Consider the following 18,195-nt stretch of genomic DNA (forward strand, 5'->3'; position numbering starts at 1 on the left):
ACCCAACATCACCTAAAGGCAGTTGACACGAGACCGACATTCAATATTTCAATTTTCAGTGGTAAGAAATACAGTGGGTGGAATGTTAGGAGGCATTCACCTGGCATGCAGGAAGTACTGAGCTGCAGGAGTTGCCTCCCTGCTGAAAGGTGAAGAAATAATTAAACTATTCAGCACCTACAGGCTTAGCAGCAACTTTTGCCTTTTTTCCAAGTGGCTTAAAATCTACCATCTCACAGCAAGTCCTGGTATGCAGAATATGATATACATACTTATCCACATCAGAAATTATAATTCTCTACAACTTTTTCAATCTTCTTGTCCTTTTCTTTTTGATAGGTTTGCAAAATACCTGTTTAGCTTTTTCATCTATCCACTGTCTGAAACAGTTCATTCTGTTGACAAAATGACTTATCCATACAGCCTTTTTTGCAGCCTGCATGCTCTCTTAATCAGAATTTTTAATTCATTCCAACATGGACAAATTTTTCAGTGAATAGGCCTCTAGCTATGTCTGAATCCTGCAGCTTGTTCCCTGGCTTAAATGCACTTTTTGGTTACATCCATAGTAACTCTGATTCCCACAGTTTGCAGTATATTGACTAAATGAATGAAAGACAGTCACTGGTTGTATAGGGCCAGGGTAAGCTTTAAGGTTTTGGACTAGGCAGGTGGGTAGTGAAGTGACTGCTTAGGGAGGAGCAAGCATTTCCTTGACACTCAGTAGATTTTTTAAATGAATGTAATTGATTCTGGGTCTGTGTTGCTTTATAAAGGGCATTAAGATGAATAAGGATGTGGGAGATGAATAAATGGATTAAAAAACAGGGAGTGAAATTAGTCAATCAGATATCCATCACTAATATTATCATGTGGATCTGAAAATACAAATAAATACCTCATTATGCAAATGTTGAGAAAAAGTGTCACTAGTTGTCATTGATATGCAATATAAAACAAAGAACTAAAAGGACACTCATTATTGTGACACTTGTTGCTCTACCTTTAGATGTCTACAGATTATTATTTTGTGCACCTTGGCACTATTCCCATGTTCTCTTTCATCAGGTATAATCATCCCGGATCTAGGCATCATTTTCCATGTACTGTTTGCCAGACTGCTTTACACAGGGAGCTTGGACTAGATTACAAGCACGATGTCTGTCATGGAAAGGACACCTTTAAATGTTGATAGAGGTTTGGGGGGAGTGAAGGCTTTCTCTACTTTCTTTAATAACATAAATCTATTCTATAAGACTTTCTGTCTTGTGTACATTAATAAGCATAGAAATTATTAAAGGCAACACTAGGCCCAAGCTGATTTCATCTTTCCTTTCTTTCTAATTCTCCCTAGTTTGTTCTCTGTACCTTTAAAAGAAATTTGTCCAGGTACTCATTAACCCACTCCAGATATTTAATACTGGGAATAAGAAATCACTCACAGTACTGTTAATAGTAACCAGAACTGCCTACTATTGAGGGCAGTATACATGGTGCCTAGTCACTTTCACTCTCTCTTGCTTCTCAATTATTACAACCCTGGGAAAATTGTGTGCCTTCATCCACATGCCTTCAGAGCAAGGAGAAACAGGGCTCAGTTAATTGGCCTTCACTGCACCCCCAAATCATGGCAGGAGGAGGCCAATTGGGGTAAGCCTCATCTGATACATACTCATTTCCTTAAAGTTTGAGGAGGATATATGTGAAACCATATTTTTGGAGATATTTAAGGGAAAAATAATACCACCTTTTCCTGCAATCAAAGGGGAATTTTCTTGTGGAAAAAGTCAATTCTGGATAGTGACTAACTGGAAATGTCGAGGTGGAAATCAAATGTAGTTTCTCAAAATTTCAAATACAGCAAAATGAAAAAAGCCAATATGTATTTATTTTGATAAAATTAAAAGGAATATAATGAATTTCAGGTGGAAATTGAAGAAATATGGTTATTTCTTTGTTTTACTTTGAATACTAAGTAAATGTGATAGTTAAAATCTTTGAAATCTTCGAGGCCACGTCATAGATGGAGGTGAATTCTAGTTCTTTATCTTCATCAGGATGGCAGCCTTCATTATAAAATGGCATTAAAATATGAATATGAAATATAAAAAATGTATATACAAAATATAAAATTATGCAAGGGCATAATAGACTTTCAGAAATCACATGGAAGGCAGATTAGGGGAAATGACAAGGGGCTGCAGTAAGAGTATACTGCAAAGTTGATATGCTTTTGTGTGCCACTTTAGGGAGATAGAGTAATATTAGGCTAAGGGCAGTCCAATGGTGGCTCTCCATGAGGGCCCTGATGGGAGTGTACAGAAAGGCAAGGTGGAAGGAAAAAATGAACTTAGAGTCTGGAAGTATCCTGCTTTGGATGTTCACACACCTACACTCCAACAGAGGCAGGGAAAAATAACTGAGTAAGAAATGCAAGTAATTTTCCATGTTTTTTCCAAAAGTTACTTAGTTGTAAAACAGTAGATGCAGCACCCTAGGCTCCCATAGGACAATTTGAAATTATTAACAATTGATGGTGATATGTAAATGGCAGACAGTTTACTTAATTGAAAGAAATAGAAAGGAAATGCCAGGGTATATGAAGGTCTATTGTGATTGTTTAATGTATTTTTGCTACTACCTAAGTCAAGAATAGAATAGTAAATGGCCAAGCAATTTGTACTGTATTCTATCTCCAAATTAAGCAAGTTTCAGAAGTGAAAATCATTTTAAAGATGCTTAAGAGCAATCTTAGTAATTTTCTTGAACAGTTTGACCATGCAACACCTACCAATTTTGCAATCCTCTATGTGTATAATTTTCCTCTCTTATGGTACTTGACACAAGGAGTCACCAAGTGAATATTTATAGAATGAATAAATGATGTTTTTAGCACTTAAATAGAAGATGAATGAAAAAGTGTTGCTAGGGAGCAAACAAAAAAAGGCAAAACTTAGCAACAATGACAAAAATCTCCAGCACTTGGGTCTTCCTTTGTAGTGAGCTTTGAAATCTTCAATAATCTATTCTAATCTTCCTTTGGTTTACTAAATTAGTAATGACACATCCCAAGAGCAAATAACCATACAATATATCCAGAGTATAAATGGCTCATAGAGTATAAAAAAATGGGCATGACAAACTTGGGTATTCAACACCACCATCAATTTTAGAGCATTTTCATTACTACAAATAAAAGAAAGAAAAGTTAAAAAGAAAACCCAGAATATCCCATAACCCTTATCCTCACTATTATTGGCACTATTATTGACCCCATTACTAATGCAGTACATTTGTTAGTGTTAACGACAAGATTAAGACATCATTATTAACAGTAATCCATAATTTCCTATAGACATATTGCCCTCCATATACCACTCTTTAATTATCTCCTAGTAATGGTGTCATACATTTGTTCCACTCCATGAAAGAAATTTTTTATATATGTACTGTTAATCAGTCATTGACCAGCCCAAGAGTCACTTTGTCATATTTTCCCATGTTCTAATATCTGGCTTTCTTTCTGGTGACATACCTAACCATAAACTTTACTTTTCAACCACATTCACACACAATTCAGCACTGTTAATTATATTCAAAATAACATGTTCTATCCATTTTGAAATATTTAGTTTCAACCTAGTTAAACATTTTGCATGTATTGAGCAACAATTCCCACTTCTTTAGCTTCATTCTATCTCCTGGAACTTATATTCTACACTTTAAATCTATGAGTATGTGTGTGTGTGTGTGTGTGTGTGTGTGTGTGTGTGTGTGTGTGTGTGTATGTATATATATAATTCATGCATATTGGTGCGATCATCTAATTTTTGTCCTTTTGTGTCTGGCATATTTCATTCAACATAATATTCTTAAGGTTCATCCATGTTGTCACATGGTTCAAGACTCCATTTCTTCTAACTGATGAGTAGCATTACATCATATCCACTCACAAGCTGATGGACACTTTGGGTCTTGTTTGAATGTCTTGGCCATTGTGAAAAATGCTGGAATGAACATCAGTGTGCAAGCATCTTTTTGCAGCCCTGCTTTCAGATCTTCTGGGTATACACTGAGTAGTAGGATTGCTGGCTTTTAAGGCAACTCTATCCTTAGCTTTCTGAGGAAAAGCCAGGCTGAATTACACAGTGGATGTACCATTTTGCATTCCCAATAACAGAGAATAACAGAGGATTCTCCACATCCTCTTCAATACTTGTGGTTTTCTGGTTGTGCAAAAGTGGTCAGTCTAGTCTATGACAAATGATGTGTCACTGTGGTTTTAATTTGCATTTCCTTAATAATTAGTGAAGCTGAGCATCTTTTCATGGCTTTTTAACCATTTCTATAACCTCTTTGGAAAAACATCTATTCATATATTTCGCTCAGTTTTTAATTTAACTTTTATTTAGATTTCCTTTGGTTTCTTTTAGCAATCTTCTGCAGTTATCTATGTACAATTCTTTACATACTTACTTGGTTAAATTTACTCCTAGATACTTAATTATTTTACTTGCAACTGTAAATTGAATTTTCCATGATTACCCCCTTTAACAGCTTACTACTCGTGATTTTTGCTTGTTGATTTTGTATCCTGCCCCTTTGCTGAACTCATTATTAGCTCAAATGTCTTTGTCATAATTTTTTTCTGAAGTGTTTAAATACAAGCTCATACCATCCACAGATATGAAAGTTTTACTTCTCCCTGTCCAACTTGAATGTCTATTACTTCTTTATCTTGCCTATTCCTCTAGCTAAACCTTCTAGGAGAATGTTGAATAACAGTGTGACAGTGGGTATCCTTCCCTTGTTCACAAACTAAGGACAAAAGATTTCAATCTCTAACCATTGTGCACAATGTTAGATGTGGTTTTCTTATGTGCCATTTATCACATTGGCGAACTTTTCTTCAATTTCTCCCTTTCAAAGTGATGTAAACATGAAAGGATGATGATTTTGTCAAATATCTTTTCTGCTTCAGTTGAGATGACATAGTTTTCCTCTTTCGAGTTGTTGATGTGGCGTATTAAATTAGTTGATTTTCTTGTATTGAACCACCCTCGCATACTTTGAATAAACCCCACTTGGTCATCGTGTATAATTATTTTAGTGTGCTGATGGATTTGATTTGCAGGTATTTTCTTAAGTATTTTTGAGTCTATATTCACTAGGGAGACTGGTCCGTAGTTTACTTTTCTTGTACTATCTTTAGCAGGCATTGGTATTAATGTAATGCTGGCTTCATGGTATGAGTTTTATGTGTTCCCTCTTCCTCAGTTCTTTGGAAGAGTTTGAGCAGGACTGGTAATACTTTTCCTTAAATTGCTTTTCAAAATTTGTCTTTGGAGCCATCTGGTCCTGGGCTTTTCTCTTTTGGAAATTGTTTTTTGTGAATGATTAAATGTCCTCATTTGTGATTGCTTTGTTGAGATCTTTTTCCTCCCAAGTCTGTAGTCTGTTCATGTGTGTCTAGGGAATTGTCCATTTCATCTAACTTGTCTAGATTTTTGCATGCAGTTGCTCATAATATCCTCTTATGATCTTTTTAGTTTCTTCAGGTTCATGGTAATATTCCCCCTACTTTCTGATTTTATTTGCATCTTGTCTCTTTCTCTGTCATTCTACCTGTTTCTCTATTTTATCCCTCATCTCAAAAGAACAGACTTTTAGTTTCCTTGTTCTCCATTTTATTTATTTCTGTCCTAATCTTTGTTACATCTTTCCTTCTGCTTGCTGTGGGATTAAAGTTCTGCTCTGTCTTTTGTTTCTCCAGTTATATATATTAGGTTTTGATTTTAGCTCTTCTTTCTTTTAAATATAGGCATTTAAAGCTATAAATATCCCTCTTGGCACTCTTTTCACTTCATCACATATGTTTTATTATGTTGTATTCTCATTTTCATCTGCCTTAAGATATTTGCTGATTTCTCTTATAGTTTTTTCTTTGACACATTGGTTAAGAGCACGTTTTTTACCTCTATACATTTTTGTAATTTGTGTTTCCAGTTGTTATTGATGCCATTATGATCAGGGAAAGTGTATAATGACAATCCCTTAAAATTTACAAAGACCTGTTTATTTTGCCCCAGTATGTGGTCTGTCCTGGAGAATGTTCCATGAAAACTTAAGAAGAATGCATATCCTCCTGTTCTGCAGTGCAATATTTTGTATTTCTAGTCCAATTATCATCATCATTTAGTTCCCTTGTTCCTATTGATCCTCCGATCAGGAGTTCTGTCTCTTAAAGAGAGTGGTGTGTTCAAACCTCCCACCATTATTGTAGAGAAGTCTGTTAGTTCCTTCAGCTTTTTTATTTCATTTGTATTCAGTTTATTTCTGTAGAACCAGCTTCATCCTACATGAAACAGAAGAAAAGATGGAGAAAGAAAGGAGATTGGAGCATAGCACAGGGGAAAAGCAACAGTGTGGTCTTTCCAGCTGCCATGGTGAGGACAAGCAGCTACCTGGCATTTGGGGTCTATGGTCAACTCCTCTTGTCCCTCAGATGGTTCCTCATAGCAATTGAGAGCTGAAGAATCTTGGATAAATTCAAGGCAAGGGTTTTGATGGCCATGGGAGTGTGGATACTCTCTGCAGGTAGACCCCATGTAAACCCCATTGCAGTATGTGCACACCTCCATTCTCTTCTACACATAATCTTTCTGCCTATCCTTCTGACAAGCTCAGTAGCCTGGATTTATTTTCCTGGTCCAACTTACTGCTGTCTGTTTCTTGCACCTGTCCCTCTCCCACATTGTATTTTCAAGTTCTGTGAAGTTGGGGAACATCATCCTCTATGGAACAAATAGTGAAAACAACTTGTCCTCTTGACATGTTTTCTTTATCTGGTAGCTAATTCTGCTGCCTACCATGTGTGGTGGGAGGAACTCCACTTGTTACTTTCTTTTTTAATGAATTATATCGAGATATATTATACATTCACATACCATATAATCATCCAAAGTTTATAATCAGTGGTTCACATTACCACCATATAGATGTGCATTTATCAGTTGATTTTTGAATATTTTCATTACTCCAAAAAAGTAAAAAATAAGAATAAAAATCAAAGTAAAAAAGGTCACTCAAGATATCCCATATCCCACATTACTTTTTGTCTTCATTTTCTTATTCACACTGGGTAAAGAGTGTGTTTGTCACAAGCTTTTACTATCATGCAGCCACACCTTAAAAGCTATATAATTTTATAATTATCTTCAAGAATCAAGGTTAGTGAGTTATAGTAGTCCCTTCAGTTTTGCCAGTGTGTACCACATGAACTTTCAGGCAACTTGAGTAGGTGCTGTCATGCCCCATTATTCCATTACTGTGGATTTCAATCATCAGCATGTGAAATTCATCTATGGCTGATTATATATGTTGTCATCTAAGTGGAGTGTCTTCTGCAATGAATGACATTTAATTAATTAGCTGGAGCCTTGAAGGAGAGAAATCAGAAGAAAGCTCAGCAGCTCGATATACCTCATCTTAGCACTAGGAGTTCAGACTCAGATGTTTGGAGATGAAGAAATGAATCACCCTGGGGAAAGCCATTTGCATCTGGAAACTGGAAGGGAATCCCAGCAGACATCTACCATGTGCCTTCCCATGTGACAGAGAAATCTAGGGGAAAAGCAGTTGCCTTTCCTCTGAACAACTACACTTATAACTAAATAAACCCCCTTATTGAAAGCCAATCCATCTCTGGTGTGTTGTGTTCTGGCAGCTTTAGCAAAAGAAACCAGCAGATAATATTATTTCTTCTTGTTGAATAGCACTTTGTAGTAATGTGTAATGTCATTCTTTGTTTCTTACATTTTTGCATTTAAAGCCTGTTTTGTCTGATATTAGTATAGCTACCCTAGACTTTGCTTTGTTTTGTTTGGTTTTTTGGTTACTGCTCACATGGAATATCTTTTTCAATCCTTGCATTTTCAACTTATTTGTACCCTTGTGTCTAAAATCAGTCTCTTGTAAACAGCCTCTAGTTAGAGCATACATTAGTTATCCATGCTGCCAATCTTCATCTTTTATTTGTGGAGTTTAATTCATTAGCACTCAATGTAATTACTGTACAATGTCATCCATACTTCAACCATTTAATCTTTTGACTTTTATTTGTCAGATCTATTATATCCATCTCCTTTTATCCTTTCAGTTACCCTTAATGATAGTCATTACTTCTATACGCTCATCCAAGCTTCTTTCTCTTTTTTTTCTTTTGCCTAGAATTCCTTTCAGTATTTCCTGCAGGGCAGTTGTCATATTAACGAACTCTCTCTGTTTTTGTTTATCAGTGAATATTTAAAACTCTCCCTCACTTTTGAAGGACAGCATTACTGTAGAAAGAAATGTAGGCTGGCAATTTTTATCTGTCTGAATCTTAAATACAGCATACCACTACCTTCTTGCCTCCATGTTGTCTTGCCTCCTTTGAGTCTTGTGTGGCTTCCCTTGGATGTGATGAATCATTTCTGCTGCTTTCAAGATTCTCTCCTTCTTTCAGCATTTGATGGTCTGATTAATATGGGCCTTGGACTGAGTCTCCTCAGATTTATTTTATTTGGAGTAGATTGGGCTTCTTAGATATGCATATTTATTTTTCTTTTTAAAGGTTAGGAAATTTTGAGCCATTGTGTCCTCAAGTATTCTTCCTGGCCCTTTACACTCCTCTTTTCTTTCTGGTACACATATAGTATATATATTGGGGGGGTTTGTGTTGTCAATCATTTCCATGATGCCCAGATCAAATTTTTCCTGTTTTTGTCTATTAATTTTTTTGCATGTTTGAGTTCCATTCCTCTATTATCTTGTTCACTAATCCTTTCTTCTGCCTTTTTCAAATCTGCTATTTGTGTCTCATATATTTTTAATTGTATCTACAGTATCTTTCAATTATGTAAAATCTGTTACTTTTCTATATAATCTTTCAAATTCTTTATGTTCAGTGAGTATCTACTTAGTATCCTTTATTTATTTAACCCTCTCAAAATTATTTAGGAGATGGTTTGACCATCTTTGATTAGTTTTACCAAATTCTGCATTTCCTCAGATTTTATAATTTGATCATTTTATTGACCAGGTCATCTTGTTTCTTAATGTGCTTTGTAATTTTTGCTGAATTCTAGGCATTTGACTATCTTCATAAAACTATTTTGAAAATTAGTTTTCCTCTTGTCTAAGATTTTGTTGTTGATTACATTTATATTGGAGGTTTCCTCTGCCACTTGGGACATAAGTATTTCACATCTAACCAAGGCAACCATCCTACAAAAGGAGTACAGACCTGTCCCAATGGGTACCCAGAAATATTATCATGAAAGTAGCTTCTCAGACTGCATTTTCCTGCCTTCCCAACATATGGAAAAATTTGGTGACCTGTTCTCCACTGTCCTACAAAGGTATGTTATTTTTTAATTCCTCTGATCTCTCTGTTTCTACAGTGATTGAGAATAAAGGCCCCATAGTGTGGTAGAAACATTTCTAGAAAAGACCATGGCTGTGATTTCCCACTGTCCTATTTCACCTGCCAACTGGTGGATTAAATCTGCTCTGTACCCTCCTCCTTTCCCAAGGGGAGGACTGCTATGCCTTCTGGGGAAGACTCAGGTGCGTTTGGGGCTTTTGGCCAAAGGAGGATGCACATCTGGGGATGCCATGAACCTCAGTCACTCACTGCAGTTTCTTTTTGGAAATAGTGTCCAAGCACTCTGTGCATGTGTGTAGAAAGGTTCAAAACTGAGACCCAGAAGGTCACTCCATCCACGCAACAGTTGGAACATAGCTGTGCCATGTCCCCCAGATTCCCAAAGGTAGGGTCCTGTGTCCATCCTAGATGACTCTTTCTAATGAGATGTGCCCAGATCTACCACCCTCATGGGTGGGGGATGGATATCAGGGACCCTGGCATAGATAAGGCCTTTGCCACATTCTCTCAGTTTGTGGAACCAATTGAGATGTGGAGTCCAAAGCTTCTGTGTGAACAGTCCCCAGGCTCCAGGGCTGAGAAGGTTAACTTCACTTGCCAACATTTTGCCCAGCCTCAGGAGTGAGGAATGCACTCCTCTGCACACCTCAAGAGTGGAATGGGTAACAGGAACCACAATGTGGATTAGTCTCTCACTGCAATCTCTCAGTTTGTAAGATTAATTGAGCTGTGAGCTTCCAAGCTCTTGCATAAAATAGTTCTAGACTGCAGCATAAAGAGGTTTAATTTATTTTGCCCTCAATTTGGGTAGGACACAGAATGCCATGCAATTAGATAAGAAACAAGCCATCCCACATGTGCCAGGCTCGGAGAGCAGAGGCAGCATCAGGTACTGAGGCTGGGACCATGCACCACAATTTCCCCATTCTAGTTTCTCTGTTTTGTTTTGCTTTTTTTTTTGTCCTGCTCAACAGGACATATATGCCAGCTGCTACTTTGAATAGTTACTTCCTGTTCTCTAGGTTCTTTTGGTGGAGACATGAATTCTACCTATTCACAATCCACCATCTTCCCAGAAATCTCTGTGCCCATTTTTAAATTTAAGATGTGGGTGATTTTAATGTGGAGTTCTAGGGTTTCTTTATATAAAACTTTTATCAGGTATGCATTTTCCAAATTTATCTCTCATTGAGCCACCATCCTTTTACATCTTTAGTAAAGTCCTTAAAACACAGAAGTACTCAATTTTGAGGTGGTGCCACTTATCTCTTTTTTTTCTTTCATTGCCTGTGCTTTTTGTGTAAGGTTTATGAATACATTTGATAATTGCCTTTCCCATTTCTGCAAAGTAGAGTGTGGCAATTTTGATTGTATTGCATTGAATATGTAGATCAATTTGGGCAGAATTGTCATTGTAATGACATTTAGGTTCCCAATCCATGAACATGGAATTCCATTCTATTTATTGATGTCTTTTATAACTTTTAACACATTTTGTAATTTTAGGTATACAGGTCTTTCCATCCTTGATTAAATCTCTTCTTAGATATTTGACTGTTTTATTGCTATTGCAAGTTGAATACTTTTTCTTGATTACATCTGATAGCTCACTACTAGAGTATAGAAAAACCACTAATTTTTTGCACATTGATCTTGTATTTATTCAATTTTTGGAACTCATTTGTTAGCTATTTTAGCTTTGTTTTAGTTTGCAAGAGGACTTTCTATATATAGGATCATATCCTCTGCACGTGAGGAAAGTTTAATTTCTTCTTTTCCAATTTGTATGCCTTTTATTTCATTTCTTTCTAATTGCTCTAGCTAGAACATCCAGCACAATGTTGAATAGCATTGGTAACAGTGGACATCCTTGTGTTTTTCCTGATCTTGGAGGAAAAGATTTCAGGCTCTCACTGTTGAGTATAATGTTAGCTGTGGGATTTTCTAATGTGTGCTTTTATCATATTGAGGCTATATCCTTAAGTTCCTACTTTTTGGTGTGTTTTTCATCAAGAAGGATGCTGAATTTTGTAAAATGCCTTTTTAGCATATGATATGATCATGTAGTTTTTCTCTTCTCATCTGTTGATTTAGTGTATTAAATTAATTTTATTGCATTGAAAAACCGTTGCATATGTCAGATAAAACCTCCTTGGTCAAGGTGTATCATTCTTTTAGTGTGCTGTTCGATTTTATTTGTAAGTATTTTGTTAATTATTTTTGAATCTATATTCATTAGGGAGACTGGTCTGTAGTTTTCTTTTCTAGTAGTGTCTCTTTTGATGTTTTTGTTATTAGTGTGGTGTCAGCTTCATAGAATTCTTCTTCAGTTTTAAAAAGAGTTTGAGCAAGATTGGTATTTATTCTTGAAATACTTGGTAAAATTCACCTGGAAAGTCATCAGTCCTGGGTTTCTTTCTTGAAGATTTTTTTTATGACTGACTCAATCTTTTTACTTGTGATTGGTTTGTTGAGGTCTTCTATTTTTTCTTGAGTCAGTGTAGTTTATTTCTGGGAAATTGTCCATTTCATCTAAGTTGTCTCATTTGGTGGTATACAGTTGTCTGTGGTAATGACGCCTGTCTCCTTTCTGATTTTATTTGCATCATCTCTCTTTTTGTCTTTGCCAGTCAATCTAAGGATATGCTGGTTTAATTCATGTTCTCAAAGAAATTCCTTTTGGTTCTATTGATTCTCTATATTGTTTTTTCTCTCCATTTCATTTATTTCTGTTCTAATCTTTGTTATTCATTTCCTTCTGCTAGCTTTAGGATTGGTTTGCTCTTCTTTCTCTAGTTGTTCAGTTAGGTCTTTGGTTTTACTTCTTTCTTCTGTTTCAATATAGGCGTTTAGGGCTATAAATCTCCTTCTCTGCCCTGCCTTTGTTGCATTTCATAACTTTTGTCATGTCATGTTCTTCTTTTTCTTTGTCCTGAGATATTTTTATTGAAGATTTCACCTTCATTGTCTTCTTTAACTCAGTGATTGTTTAAGAGTATGCTGCTTAACTTCCATATATTTATGATATTTCAAGTTCCCTGGTTATAATTGATCTCCAGCTTCACTACTTTATTATCAGGGAGAGTGTTTTTCATAATTTCAATCATTTTTAAATCTAATAAACATCTTTTATTCCCCATCATGTGAGTCTATCTTGGAAAATAAATGATGAGAAGAAGAGATATCCTTCTGTTTTGGAGTGCCATGCTCTATATATGTCTGTTAGATCTGGTTTATTTATTATATTAATTAGGTTCTTTGTTTCATTATTAATTCTTTCCTTAGACATTCTATCTAATGATGAGAGTGGTCTGTTGATGTCTCTTACTAGTTTGCCAGTGTTTGCTCATGTATTTTGGAGCACCATGATTAGATGCATATATATTTATTTAGTCATTATTGTGAAAAATAGCATATTCAAAAAAGCAAGAATTTATTTCCATGAATGACAAACACTTTATTTCTTTTATTGTTTTGTTTGCTGTCCCAAACCTATGCTCTCAATTGCTTATAAGAAATGGTAAGAAAAATGAAACAATGTCTTATTGCTGATTGTTTTCTTTACTTCTAAAATATAACTTTACTGAGTTACAATGACACGGAATCAATTGCATATACTTAAGATTTTTACCTATGTATACATTTGTGAACCATAATCACTAGTATCATATTTTTGGTGTTGAAACATAATTTGCTAGTGTACTATTTAGGAGTTAATAAATTTAAAAATCAAGCAAATGTTTTGTTTTTAGAATTGTGATCAGCTCATATTTTCTTTTTTTGTGTGTGTTTTCATATGTTTTGGTATCAATAAACCAGTGAATTAAGACTATGATTCTGACATAAAAAATGTCACCTTCTAATGATTTAATGTAACATTGGCTCTAAAGTCCAAAAGCTAGTTTCAAAATCCCTTCCAGTTCGTGATCATGGCAACTTCAGAAAACAAGTTAACATGTCTAAGCCTCAGTTTATTCATCCATACATTAAAAGTAATAGAACACATGAACTCATAAGATGTTCTTGTTCGCTAGCTGCCAGAATGCAGTAGACCAGAAATGGAATGGCTTTTGAAAGGGAGAATTTAATAAGTTCCTAGTCTATAGTTCTAAGGCCAAGAAAATGTCTTAATAAAAGCAGGTCTATAAAAATGTCCAAATTAAGGCACCATTAAATGATTACCTTCATTATAGAAAGGCTGATGAAGTTCAGGCTTTCTCTCTAACCTGAAAAGGCACATGGTGAGCATGGTGATGTCTTCTAGCTTCATCTCCAAGCTTTTTGTTTCATGAAGTTCTCCCAGGGGTGCTCTTCTTGATCTCCATAAATTGCTGGCTCATGGACTCTATGGCTCTATCATTGCTCTCAAAAGGACTCTCTCCAAAAGTTTCCTCTTTTAAAGGATTCCAGTCAAGTCCCACCTGGAATGGGTGGAGTCACATCTCCCTCTAATCAAAAGTTAATTCCCACAATCTGATGAGTCACATCTCCATAAGAACTATCAAAAAGCTCCCAGCTAACAATATTGAGTGAGGATTAAAGAATATGGCTTTTCTGGGGTCCAGCACAAATTCAGATTGACAGATGGGGTGATGTGAAATTGAAATGATTACAATACTTATAAGGTTCTAGGAAAACAGTGAGACCTAATTAAAATTTGTTAATGGTATTAGTGCTATTATCTTCTCCATTTCTATTACATGCTGTGCCAGCTTCAATCTGTTGTATAGTTTAGAAAGACCATGTTCTTTGATCCTCATTCAATATTGGTGGGTGGGATCTTTTTTATTGCTTCTTTGGGGATGTGTCCAACCCACATATCTCCGTGGAGATGTGTGTCCATCCGTTCAAGGTGGGGATGCTTATTGGAGTCCTCTAAGAGAGAACAATTTTTAAAAGTGCAGACAGAGGCCACGCAGCCAGAAGTCTTTGGAGATGTGAAAGGAAAATCCCCTGGGGAAGTCCTTTGAAATGAGACTCCAGAGGCCCAGAAGATACCAGCTACATGCTTTCCCAGCAGACAGATGTGTTCCAGATCCACTGACCTTTCTTGAACCAAGGTATCTTTCTCTGGATTTTTTAGGTTGGATATTTTATAGCCTTCAAACTATAAACTTGAAACTTAGTAATTTTCCTTTTTAAAAGCACTTCTGTTTCTAGTATACTGCATTCTGACAGCTTTAACATACTAAAGTACATACTTTACCTTAATATTAATCTTCAAAGAAAATTGTTAGAATGGAAATAAGAAAATTGTCTTATGTTTGGTCTATAGCTCTGTTATTCTAATTTTTTTAACATCATATTTATTCCTTCCTGACTCCATAATTATTTTAAATTCTGCTACCATGTTTCACACCTCCACAAAGCCATTTATTCTCATTTGTATTATTTTTTGTTCTATAACAGAGTGGTAGTATTTTTCTGACCATTACAGAGAACATGGAGAAAGCATTTTCATAAATATTCTTTCCTGACATAGATTTATTTCATTGGGCAATGATTTCTTCAGGCACAGGGCTCCTTCTGTTGAACTATAGAAATTGTCTGCTCTCAGGAAAATATTTTTGTTTATTAATACATTTCCCTGTAGAAGAGTAGAGATACTGTGTTCATGCTGACTAAATATTTCAAATAGGAATTAATTCTATTTTGACAGAGATTGATAAGGAGCCTTACATATATACTTTCCTCTATAGAGCAAAAAGGGCAGGGTCATGAATAGATTACTTTTTTGAAGATCAAGCATCTCAAAGGGAAAAAAAGTTGAGCAGGAGGTGGGAGTTTAGCTTTATATGGTTTAAAGTTCTAACTACTTATAGAAACTCCCCTTTAAGGAGTGGACCCTTTTAAATTTTGCTAAAGTGTCTGGTCAATACAGAAATACACAAGAGAAACACAACCTTGGACTTCCATAAGTTTCTGGTGGAGTCCTCATGTTGCTGTGTCACAGAAGTGAAAGAAAAAAAAGAATGTTCTTTCTGATGTGTGCCAAAGCCATCTAAGATTTGAATCAGGCCAAGATCCTCAGTTTCTTCAAGAGTTCCCAATGGCTGACTCCTACTTGGGTTCTGGGTGTGCCAACTATTGCCAGTTTTCTTAACCTTGTTTATTTGGCTAGCAAATGTGACCTCACTTCCCATTAAATTATTGATTTTTGCTCTTAGTTCCAGGGTTGAGATGATATTCCTCATGTCTGTTTTATTACGAAGGCAATTTTAAGGAGACACTGTGAGGAACTTTCCTAGAAGCCCATGATTATGTATCCACCTGACATGAAGTCAGTATAATTTACCAGCTGTATGAACTTGGACAAATTTATCTCTCTATACCTTAGTTTTCTCATGTATAAAATAGGGATAATAATACTCATCACTAGGACTATTGTGAGGCTTATGTGTGATATGACTGTGCCTTGCTCGTGGTTAGACTTCAATAAATGTTAGCTATTATTTTTATTTTTATTACTTTGTAGGACTTAATGTATTTTAGCTTAGCTCTGCAAATCGTGCAGTGCACTTACACGGACATCCTTACTGACTACCCTATACTATACTGCCATATTTATGTACAAGGAAAGATTCATAGTCAGTCTTAAACAATGTGAGTGGGATCAGTGAAGAGGGCATCATGGTATAAAGTTGGGGGTGGGAGAATATATGCCAAGGTACAAACAACAAAGTAGTACATGTTTGTACAGAATTTAAAAACAGTAACACACGCTACCCTGCAGTCTACTTTTTGTTTTATCTTGTTATGTCATTGGGCAAAAAAGCAAGGAAATCCATTTCTTTGTCCAAAGAGCTTCAAGTTTATGTTTTCATCAAAACAAACTACTATTGACTAAGAGACAGAAAAATGGAATGCAGAAATTTAAGGGTACTTGTATCCCTTCAAATTTAGTAGCAGAAACAAGGCTATGCTCTTAATACTCCTGAAAATACTAAGCTGCCTTAAGCAAAAGGAAGCTATTGTGTCTGGGAACCTAATATAAGGACTTTGAAGAACTACTCAAGTCATTTCTTCTTCTCAGTTATGGTCAGCATACTTAATGTGATGTTGCCAAAATTAGGGGCCTGCTCTTCACCAAACTATACTCAGGGCTGTCCAGAGTTGGTGATTTCAGCTTGACCCTTGGAATCCACTGTGACCACCACCAGTAAGGCCTGCTTCATCCACTCTAATTTTTCAAATTGTGGTTCAATCTGCATTGAAGATTGGTCCATGAGTCGTACCTCCAGGTAGAAAACACCAGCAGGTTTTTCAGTTCCTCTGGAAAGCCAAATTATTATGATTATCTAGATGTGATTCACTGAACCCCCAAGCTTTGTGTTATGATCTTTTTGGTTCCAAGGACTTGACCTATTACTTGAAACAAATGTCCAAAGGGACAATAAAATAGAGCTCATTTTCTTACTCCCACAATTGTTAGAAATTTTTACAAGTTCCTTACTATTTGGAGAGTGCCTTTTTGGTACAGTTTTGTTTTGTTAATTTGAAATCTGGTTGTTGATGATTACTCTTGTGGAATGGAAAAATACATGCTACTGCATCATATCCTTAATCTTTTCATCTTCATCCTCACTCATTGTATTGCTTACAACCCAAAATTCCTGAAGTTTACTCATTTCCTCTTGATTTGGGCCATGAATTTCTTGTACATATAACATTTTTTTCTAAAAAGTTCATCAGCCTTACTTTTTAAATTATGTGCCCTGTGCCTTCAGTCATATCCTTAAGTTTCTCTTGATTTTATTTTAAGTTTACAGGGCTTAAATATTTCTCTGTGTCCTGATTTACATTCTTTGTTGGTGGCATTGTGTAATTCTTCCATCTTATCTCTACAAAGAATCTGGGAAGGCTCAGGGTGCAAGCCCACCTGGGAATCTCCTGAGACTGTAATGCTTGTTGCTGGCACCTCCACTTAGTTGTCAGGCCAGAGGTCAGTCTGCCATCATGCGGGTAATTTAATCACAGCTGTCAAAGTGTACTTGCAAGGGATATTAAGGATCACTGAGCCCACAAGACAGAAGTATGGGAAATCCATGCACAGCTGCCAGGCCAAATGAAAAAGGCAAGCATGGGATAGGAGGGTCCCTTGAAGAAGACTTCATAGGAGCCAGAGCCTGGGTCAGGCCCAAGACATTGATGGCCAAAGCCAAGGAACCTGACATTGTGATCATGAACTTTATGCCTCTGCTCATCCTGTGACTGGAGCTGGGGTTTGCTCATAGTGTGCCCCCTTGCACCCTTGAGTTGCTGACCAGTAGCAGAGTCAAAGAGAGGCTGAAAACTAAGCTGCTGCTTGCTCAAACCTGCACTTTCCATTTTCCCCATTTTTCATTAGAAAATGTTTTGGGTTAATAGAAAAATCATTCCGAAAGCATAGAATTCCCATAAACCCCTCTCAAATGCAGTTTTCCTTATTATTATCAACATGCTTTAGTGTGGTACCTTTGTTATAACACGAAAAGTATTATTATAGTTGCACAATTATAATCCTTTGATTATACTATGGTTTACTCTTTGTGATGTAAGTTCTATGTTTACTTTAAATTTTTATTTGATAGCAATATCTTATTGTGATTATCACTTTAATGTCTCTAAAGGCTAATGAAATTGAGCACCTTCACATGTGCTTGCTGCTCATTTTATTTCTTTTTTTTTTGAATAATGTCTATTCTGGCCCATTTACCATTTTTTAAATGAGTATGTTTATCATTTTGCTGTTGGGTTGAAAGTGTTCTTTTTATATTCTGAATACCAGA

The 18,195-nt window shown here is 36.0% G+C and overlaps 1 long non-coding RNA gene across 2 annotated transcripts in view; it reads left to right on the forward strand.

Annotated features, from left to right (window-relative positions):
• LOC143647095 (uncharacterized) overlaps window positions 1-18,195 on the forward strand; it is a 57,592-nt gene that overhangs the window by 20,938 nt on the left and 18,459 nt on the right. Inside the window, exon 3 of one of the 2 annotated variants that reach the window (XR_013157838.1) lies at window positions 9,444-12,955. The exons of the other annotated variant lie outside the window; for it this stretch is intronic. This is a non-coding gene — a long non-coding RNA (uncharacterized LOC143647095). Of the gene's footprint in view, window positions 1-9,443; window positions 12,956-18,195 lie in introns of those variants that run through there. 2 annotated transcript variants of the gene reach the window in all.

Source organism: Tamandua tetradactyla, chromosome 9, assembly GCF_023851605.1.
Source record: "Tamandua tetradactyla isolate mTamTet1 chromosome 9, mTamTet1.pri, whole genome shotgun sequence".
Lineage (NCBI taxonomy): Eukaryota > Metazoa > Chordata > Mammalia > Pilosa > Myrmecophagidae > Tamandua > Tamandua tetradactyla.